This window comes from Schistocerca americana, chromosome 2 (assembly GCF_021461395.2).
Source record: "Schistocerca americana isolate TAMUIC-IGC-003095 chromosome 2, iqSchAmer2.1, whole genome shotgun sequence".
Classification (NCBI taxonomy): domain Eukaryota; kingdom Metazoa; phylum Arthropoda; class Insecta; order Orthoptera; family Acrididae; genus Schistocerca; species Schistocerca americana.
This window is the reverse complement of record NC_060120.1, coordinates 72334440-72344982: the sequence shown is the minus strand read 5'-3', so window position 1 is coordinate 72344982 and position 10543 is coordinate 72334440.

Here is a 10543-nt window from a genome sequence, read left to right as displayed (position 1 = left end):
AAAGTAGTGTAGGCAGCAAGATCAAGTAGGTAAAAAGACGAGGGCTAGTAGAAATCCTTGGGTAACAGAAGAAATATTGAATTTAATTGATGAAAGGAGAAAATATAAAAATGCAGTAAATGAAGCATGCAAAAAGGAATACAAACGTCTCAAAAATGACATCGATAGGAAGTGCAAAATGGCTAAGCAGGGATGGCTAGAGGACAAATGTAAGAATGTAGAGGCATATTTCATTAGGGGTAAGATAGATACTGCCTACAGGAAAATTAGAGAGACCTTTGGAGAAAAGAGAACCACTTGTGTGAATATCACGAGTGAGATGGAAACCCAGTTCTAAGCATAGAAGGGAAAGCAGAAAGGTGGAAGGAGTATATAGAGGTTCTATCCAAGGGCGATGTACTTTAGGACAGTATTATGGAAATGGAACAGGATGTAGATCAAGATACAATGGGAGATACGATACTGCGTGAAGAGATTGACAGAGCACTGAAATACCTAAGTCGAAACAAGGCTCCGGGAGTAGACAACATTCCATTAGAACTAATGACAGCCTTGCGAGAGCCAGTGCTGACAAAACTCTACCGTCTGGTGAGCAAAATGTATGAGACAGGCGAAACTTTCTCAGACTTCAAGAAGAATATAATAATTCCAATCCCAAAGAAAGCAGGTGTTGACAGATGTGAAAATTACCGAACTATCAGTTTAATAAGTCACGGTTGCAAAATACTAACGCGAATTCTTTACAGACGAATGAAAAAACTGGTAGAAACCGACCTCGGGGAAGATCAGTTTGGATTCCGTAGAAATACTGGAACACGTGAGGCAATACTGACTCTACGACTTATCTTAGAAGATAGATTAGGGAAAGGCAAACCTACGTTTCTAGCGTTTGTAGACTTAGAGAGAGCTTTTGACAATGTTCCCTGGATTACTCTCTCTCAAATTCTAAATGTGGCAGGGGTAAAATACAGGGAGCGAAAGGCTATTTACAATTTGTACAGAAACTAGAGTAGAGGGACATGAAAGGGAAGCAGTGGTTGGGAAGGGAGTGAGACAGGGTTGTAGCCTCTCCCAGATGTTATTCAATCTGAAATTGAGCAAGCAGTGAAGGAAACAAAAGAAAAATTCGGAGTAGGTATTAAAATCCATGGAGAAGAAATAAAAACTTTGAGGTTTGCCGATGACATTGTAATTCTGTCAGAGACAGCAATGGACTTGGAAGAGCAGTTGAACGGAATGGACAGTGTCTTGAAAGGAGGATATAAGATGAACCTCAACAAAAGCAAAACGAGGATAATGGAATGTAGTCGAATTAAGTCGGGTGATGCTGAGGGAATTAGATTAGGAAATGAAACGCTTAAAGTAGTAAAGAAGTTTTGCTATTTGGGGAGCAAAATAACTGATGATGGTCGAAGTAAAGAGGATATGTAGACTGGCAATGGCAAGGAACGCGTTTCTGAAGAAGAGAAATTTGTTAACATCGAGTATAGTTTTAAGTGTCAGGAAGTCGTTTCTGAAAGTATTTGTATGGAGTGTAAACATGTATGGAAGTGAAACATGGACGATAAATAGTTTGGATAAGAAGAGAATAGAAGCTTTCGAAATGTGGTGGTACAAAGGAATGCTGAAGATTAGATGGGTAGATCACTTAACTAATGAGGAGGTATTGAATAGGGTTGGGGATAAGAGGAGTTTGTGGCTCAAATTGGCTAGAAGAAGGGATCGGTTGGTAGGACATGTTCTGAGGGATCAAGGGATCACCAGTTTAGCATTGGAGGGCAGCGTGGAGGGTAAAAATCGTAGAGGGAGACCAAGAGATGAATACACTAAGCAGATTCAGAAGGATGTAGGTTGCAGTACGTACTGTAAGATGAAGAAGCTTGCACAGGATAGAGTAGCATGTAAAGCTTCATCAAACCAGTCTCAGGACTGAAGACCGCAACAACAACAAAAACATGTAGGAAGTTAGCCTGAAGATGATGACGATGTGTCTTTTTTTTCAGACTAACAGTGGAACTTATAAATTGACAGTTTTCATGTCAAATTAAAAAAATAAGACTTCTCACTGTCACATTTTCAGGTTTTGTTACCGAGCGAGGTGGCGCAGTGGTTAGACACTGGACTCGCATTCGGGAGGACGACGGTTCAATCCCGCGTCCGGCCATCCTGATTCAGGTTTTCCGTGATTTCCCTAAATCGCTCCAGGCAAATGCCGGGATGGTTCCTTTCAAAGGCACGGCCACCTTCCTTCCCCGTCCTTCCCTAATCCGATGAGACCGATGACCTCGCTGTCTGGACTCCTTCCCCCAAAACCAACCACCCAACCAACCAGGTTTTGTTCATGGAAAAATGTTCAAATGTGTGTGGATTCCTAAGGGACGAAACTGCGGTGGTCATCGGTCGCTAGACTTACACACTACTTAATGTAACTTACGCTCCGGCGGGAGATGCCGCGCAATCCGTGACATGGCGCCTCAACCCTAGCGGCCACTCCGTGTGGCCTTGTTCATGCACTGCGGTGGGTGGAATGGGTTGCAAACACATACTGGGGCACGTACCATAGCAAACGACAAGAAGTCACACCATCCCAGGCAGGGCTCCCAGGTTTAAATATTTAAAAAAATGTTGTAATGGCATATTTACACCCACGGAATGGAGCTGTTAGTTCCACATTAACGAATGTTGGTAGGCGTGTTTCCACAGCTGAAATACGAGGTGCATTCAAGTTCTAAGGCCTCCGATTTTTTTTCTAATTAACTACTCACCCGAAATCGATGAAACTGGCGTTTCTTCTCGACGTAATCGCTCTGCAGACGTACACATTTTTCACAACGCTGACGCCATGATTCCTTGGCAGCGGCGAAGGCTTCTTTAGGAGTCTGTTTTGACCACTGGAAAATCGCTGAGGCAATAGCAGCATGGGTGGTGAATGTGCTGCCACGGAAATTGTCTTTCATTGTTGGAAAAAGCCAAAAGTCACTAGGACCAGGTCAGGTCAGTAGGGAGCATGAGGAATCACTTCAAAGTTGTTATCACGAAGAAACTGTTGCGTAACGTTAGCTCGATGTGTGGGTGTGTTGTCTTGGTGAAACAGCACACGCGCAACCCTTCCCGGACGTTTTTGTTGCAGTGCAGGAAGGAATTTGTTCTTCAAAACATTTTCGTAGGATGCACCTGTTACCGTAGTGCCCTTTGGAACGCAATGGGTAAGGATTACGCCCTCGCTGTCCCAGAACATGGACACCATCATTTTTTCAGCACTGGCGGTTACCCGAAATTTTTTTGGTGGCGGTGAATCTGTGTGCTTCCATTGAGCTGACTGGCGCTTTGTTTCTGGATTGAAAAATGGCATCCACGTCTCATCCATTGTCACAACCGACGAAAAGAAAGTCCCATTCATGCTGTCGTTGCACGTCAACATTGCTTGGCAACATGCCACACGGGCAGCCATGTGGTCGTCCGTCAGCATTCGTGGCACCCACCTGGATGACACTTTTCCCATTTTCAGGTCGTCATGCAGGATTGTGTGCACAGAACCCACAGAAATGCCAACTCTGGAGTGCGATCTGTTCAACAGTCATTCGGCGATCCCCCAAAACAATTCTCTCCACTTTCTCGATCATGTCTTCAGACCGGCTTGTGCGAGCCCGAGGTTGTTTCGGTTTGTAGTCACACGATGTTCTGCCTTCATTAAACTGTCGCACCCACGAACGCACTTTCGACACATCCATAACTCCATCACCACATGTCTCCTTCAACTGTCGATGAATTTCAATTGGTTTCACACCACGCAAATTCAGAAAACGAATGATTGCACGCTGTTCAAGTAAGGAAAACGTCGCCATTTTAAGTATTTAAAACAGTTCTCATTCTCGCCGCTGGTGGTAAAATTCCATCTGCCGTACGGTGCTGCCATCCCTGGGACGTATTGACAATGAACGCTGCCTCATTTTAAAACAATGCGCATGTTTCTATCTCTTTCCAGTCCAGAGAAAAAAATCGGAGGCCTTAGAACTTGAATGCACCTCGTATGATGTCCATTCGAATTTCGCGCCAGTCAAATAAGAGTAGCACTAGTAGCGGCACAATGAGGAAGTAAATAACGTACGCTTTAAATACGCTCTGTAAAGGTAGTGACCGTTATTTTCCTTTGAAATCGGGCGTGGTGAGTAGATGTTAGTCAACAATGCCTTTAAGGCGTCAAAGACGCCTTTATCGACACATCACTGAGTTTTAATAAGGTCGTGTAATAGGGTTACGAGAAGCTGGATGTTCTTTCTGCGATACTGGTGAAAGATTTGGGAGGAATATAACCACTGCACATGGTTACTGACAGCAGTGGTCATGGGAATGTACGGTAGCAAGAAGACTGGGTTCCAGACGGTCACGTGACAAGATCATCGTGTTCGACAAGTGGCCCTGGCGCATCGTACTGCATCAGGAGCAGTTTGCAGTTGGACCCCAAAAGCACGACGAACTGTTTCTAATCGCTTACTTTAAGGACAGCTCCGAGTCATCAGCCCTGTAGCGCGACACTCTGCTGGCCCCAAACCACCACCGTTTGCGATTTCATTGGTGTCGAGCGAGGGCTCTTTGCAGGGCAGGGAGGTGGTCTGTGGTGTTTTTTGATGAAAGCTGGTCTTGTCTGGTGTCAGTGACGGCTGTGTGTTAGTTATAAGGAGGTCAGCTGAGGGCCTGCAACCAGACTGTCTGCGTTTTAGACCAACACCGACTCAAAGGAAGGCCTCGGCGCTTCTTGGTGACGTCACGTCAGCTAGGCACGGCGAACGCCAGGTCTGTTGCAGGCAGAAGCGCCTGGGCGTGCTTATCACTATAAATCTCTTATTTTTGGACAAAATGTTTGGTATTGCTTTGGATTCTGCAGTTTTATTTAGATGAATGATTTTCTTACTATCGTAAAGCTACAAATGAAGATCATAGTTCTGTATTACTGAATCCTGTCGAAACAAACGTAGATCAATATGAGAAGATGCTTTGCCCCATTGCAAGCATCGGAAATTTTACATTCAAGTAACTATATTTACTTGACCCATTTTGTTATCGAAACTTACCCCAACCCCCTTACAATTAACTCGTTTCTTTTATTTATTTATTTATTTATTTATTTTCGTTTGACATCGTCACTGGAAATGTGAGCTAATTTACATGTGTAAATGTCCAACTGTTGCCAGTCATTAGATAACAGTCGTTTTCAACGAAAGGAATTCTAAACAGGAAACAAAGTAGCTTCATACATCGAAAATACTGCTGAGCTTAAACTTTTTTAAACATGCACATTAGAAAATATAAATATTCCCCTCTTGCAACTGAAAGAAGAAACTTTATAAGATAAAAAATTTTTATTTGATAAAACAAGTATCTCTCTTTTGACTCTTCTTCTGTTCCCCACCCCCTCCCCCAACGTGTACAATCGCAAGATATTTCGTCAACATTCAGTGCTCCTCACCCCATAGTCAACCAAGATACCTAAAGAAGAGCACCAATATGTTCACAGTTTCTTGTAAAAGCAACCCAGTACAAACGTAACTTCCTCAGATTTGCAAATAAGGTAAAGAAGCACGAATTCTGTTGCTACTGGACCATGAAGTTGTTTTTGAATGTCAATCCTTAAAACAGGTGGAAATTTAAGTTCAGGAGTACACTATTTGTTAAGAAGTGTTATGAATTGCACAATTAATTGATTGCAAAAATCTCTCAGAACAATGTGTGTTGGTCAACTACCGCCAGTACTTTCACATTTTCCTGTGTCAGAGAGGGAGACACCACCATTACGAGTATGCCTGCAGCAGACCTGGCGTTCGCCGTGCCTAGCTGACGTGACGTCACGAACAAGCGCCGAGGCCTTCCTTTGAGTCGGTGTTGGTTAGACACACTGCACATAGGCCTGGAGTTATCGTCTGGGATGCGATTTCGTATGACAGCAGGGACACTCACGTGGTCATCCCATGCACTCCGACTGAAAATCTGTACGTCGGTCTAGAGGTTCCACCTGTTGTGCTGCCATTCATCAACAACATTCCGGGGGTGTCTTACAACAGGGTAACGCTCGCCCACAAACCGCTCTCGTAACCCAACGTGCATTACAGAGTGTCAACATGTTGCCATGGCTTGCTCGATTACTAGATCTGTCTCCAGTCCAGCAAAAATGGGTCGTCATCGGAAGACAACTCCAGCGTCACCCACCATCAGCATTAAGGCCTTTGTCTGACCAACCGGGAGCAACGGGCATGGAACTCCATCCCAAAAACTGACATCCGGAACCTGTATAACACAACGAGCAAACGTTTGCATGCGTGCAGTCAACATTCCGGTTTTTACAATTCTTATTAGCGTATCAGCATTTCACATTTGTAGTGGCTTATCTTGCGCTTACATTAACCTATGGTCTTGCAATGCTAATCACTTAAATGTGTTACCTAGACAAATTTACTCCTGAAATTTCATTACCCTACATTAATAAATTTTTGGTATTGCGATCTTTTCTCCGTCAGTGCACTATAAAAGGTTACGTTGTTTTTAGATAAAACTGAAACAAATACTCATAATTAATTAATTTAAATAAAGTGAGCATCCTCACACTAGAAGAGTTCACAGCAACCGAAGTTACGGTAGTTCTGCAGACGCCGGGGAATGTAGCGAATGTCAAATTAGAGGTATTTGCAAGTGCGCTCTTAGAACAGATACTTGGTGAAGACTGAATTTAGAGTGGCCAGTATTCAGAAAAGCATAAATTACGCGACGAAAGTTACGCATGTTTGAATGTAAAGATAAATCATTCTCGTTGTTGTTGTTGTTCTGGTCTTCAATCCTGAGACCGGTTTGATGCATCTCTCCATGCTACTCTATCCTGTGCAAGCTTCTTCATCTCCCAGTACCTACTGCAACCTACATCCTTTTGAATTTGCTTAGTGTATTCATCTCTTGGTCTCCCTCTACGATTTTTACCCTCCACGCTTCCCTCCAATACTAAATCGGTGATCCCTCGATGCCTCAGAACATGTCCTACCAACCGATCCCTTCTTATAGTCAAGTTGTGCCACAAAGTCCTCTTCTCCTCAATTCTATTCAATACCTCCTCATTAGTTAAGTGATCTCCCCATCCAATCTTCAGCATTCCTCTGTAGCACCACATTTCGAAAGCTTCTATTCTCTTCTTCTCCAAACTAGTTATCGTCCATGTTTCACTTCCGTACATGACTGCACTCTATACAAATACTTTCAGAAACAACTTCCTGACAAATCTATACTCGATGTTAACAAATTTCTCGTCCTCAGAAACGCTTTCCTTACCATTGCCAGTCTACATTTTATATCCTCTCTACTTCGACCATCATCAGTTATTTTGCTCCCCAAATAGCAAAATTCCTTTACTACTTTAAGTGTCTCATTCCCTAATCTAATTCCCTCAGCATCACCCGACTTAATTCGACTACATTTCACTATTCTCGGTTTGCTTTTGTTGATGTTCGTCTTAGATCGTCCTTTCAAGACACTGTCCATTCCGTTCAACTGCTCTTGCAAGTCCTTTGCTGTCTCTGACAGAATTACAATGTCATCGGCGAACCTCAATGTTTTTATTTCTTCTCCATGGATTTTAATACCTACTCCGAATTTTTCTTTTGTTTCTTTTACTGCTTGCTCAATACACAGATTGAATAACATCGGGGACAGGCTACAACCCTGTCTCACTCCCTTCCCAACCACTGCCTCCCTTTCGTGTCCATCGACTCTTATAACTGCCATCTGGTTTCTGTACAAATTGCAAATAGCCTTTCGCTCCCTGTATTTTACCCCTGCCACCTACAGAATTTGAAAGAGAGCATTCCAGTCAACATTGTCAAAAGCTTTCTCTGAGTCTACAAATGCTAGAAACGTAGGTTTGCCTTTTCTTAATCTCTCTTCTAAGATAAGTCGTAGGGTCAGTATTGCCTCACGTGCTCCAACATTTCTACGGAATCCAAACTGATCTTCCCCGAGGTCTGCTTCTACCAGTTTTTCCATTCGTCTGTAAAGAACTCGCGTTAGTATTTCGCAGCCGTGACTTATTAAACTGATAGTTCGGTAATTTTCACAGCTGTCAACACCTGTTTTTTTGGGAATGGAATTATTATATTCTTCTTGAAGTCTGAGGGTATTTCGCCTGTCTCATACACCTTGCTCACCAGATTGTAGAGTTTTGCCAGGACTGGCTCTCCCAAGGCTGTTAGTAATTCTAGTGGAATGTTGTCCACTCCTGGGGCCTTGTTTCGACTCAGGTCTTTCAGTCCTCTGTCAAACTCTTCACGCAGTATGCTATATCCCATTTCATCTTCATCTACATTCTCTTCCATTTACATAATATTGTCCTCAATTACATCGCCCTTGTATAGACCTTCTATATACTCCTTCCACCTTTCTGCTTTCCCTTCTTTGCTTAGATCTGAGTTTCCATCTGAGCTCTTGATATTCACACAAGTGGTTCTCTTTTCTCCAAAGGTCTCTTTAATTTTTCTGTAGGCAGTATCTATCTTACCCCAAGTGAGATAAGCCTCTACATCCTTACATTTGTCCTCTAGCCATCCCTGCTTAGCCATTTTGCACTTCCTGCCGATCTCATTTTTGAGACGTTTGTATTCCTTTTTTCCTGCTTCATTTACTGCATTTTTATATTTTCTCCTTTCATCAATTACATTCAATATTTCTCCTGTTACCCAAGGATTTCTACTAGCCCTAACTTCATACATAGCGGTGGAATATTACTCACGAACGCTTGACTACATCTGAAGTAAGATTAAATGACTATTTGCTACTACTAACAACGACAAACACTCGTAATTTTACCACCAAACCAGTATTGTTTCTCCAAAATACTTCAACGCCAAACAAATGTTTCCATGTCCTCTATGTGTTTCTAACATCACTGCTACCCTTGTCTAGGACGGATGACTTAATTTTACACATATAAACACTCATTCGCCATACATCTATTTAGGTCAATATGCTAGCACACGGATTTTGCTGAATGATTGCGCATCAGTGTAACTAAACCGGATTTCCTTGTGTAGAGCTACATATGTGTATATGGATATGAATTATTAAATCTATGGAGCAGTCTGTATCTAAAAAGAGAGAATCGGTTGCAAAAGGTTGCCAGTTTTAAATAGTGTGGTAATAAATTAGACTTCGAGAAAATTCTTTGACTGATTTTTAAGATTTCTGGATTTATCACTATTATTATACTGAATAACTGTCACTATCTGTAATATATTCTGCTGTTGTCCATTTCCAGTACATATCCGTATATAATGTTTGATTTCAATGTAAACAGTCACTGATACGTCGAGAATAATGGCTGCCATTACGAAAATCCACTTCCTTGCTCAGCTGACAAGTATCTCCTGCTGTGGCTGACAATCGCTAGAGTTACATAGCGTCAGATGATCTGTTGTCCATGGTAAGACGATAAGATGGTAGTGAACGATCATGTTCTGGCTAAATTAATTTAGGAAATATTACTAATTAACACTGCTGCTCTAGTACACCGTTTTGTTGTCTACATTTCACTGTCAAACTTTTTTAAGTCCTTCTCAATGGATATGGTACTGCGATGCATAAGGGTGGTGTGCGAACAGAGTTTTCTCATTGACTACAGCAGATGCCAGCATAACGATGTGTTTGTTTTATCGCGGCGTCAATTTTATTTAAAATGACGGTTTTACTTTTAATAAATGCTTTGGTCCTCACATTAAATGCCTTTTTAATATTACTCGATCGTTTTAGGGACCGCCTTCTCAAACACAAGAGAATGAGAACATTCCCCTCTATAACACAGTCTATATCAACGTTGTAGTTCAGAATTCACTCTTTCTCTTTGATGAAATTAAGCCCTTAGTTCTTTCATTTGTAGTCTCTATGGTTGCAGGAACCAACAAGGCCTCCTCCACATGCGCGTAAGCGAGTCTCGTTCTCCCATTCCTGAGTTAATGTACGTTAACCAATGGTAGCTTCTCTTAGGGTGTTTTAGCAAAAATCAACAACTTTAGTTAGTTTGGCGCCAGCCTGACGAATGTGGTGCTGTGCCCCCAAGCACAAAAGGTGCAAGCTGGCATCTTCTACCTCCACCTCTGAGGTCTTTTCTCTAAACCGTCCGTTGCCCAGCTTTTCCCAGAATACAGGAGTCCTGAAGGACTCAGATCTTCACAAATTTCTGCACGCACCGTCGCTGTTAGAGCTTATAGGGAAGAGTTGCGAAGTCCCCGTGGCGTCGTCGGACACACCGCGTGTAACACTATCATCGATCTTACTTACAATTGTCTGATATAACGTCTTTGTCTGTTTTACTTAATGTGACTTCTGTATAACCATGCTTTTTGATATTTTATTCATTATTTATGATGATTTATGTAATTGAAATTAATATATGGATGTAATTTCAAAAGTAATATACTGTGGAAGAATGGAAATGTTAAAACTGTACTTTTAATACTAGTTCATGCATAGAACATATAGGTTTGTAATCATGTAACACGTGGAAGAAAGCCCC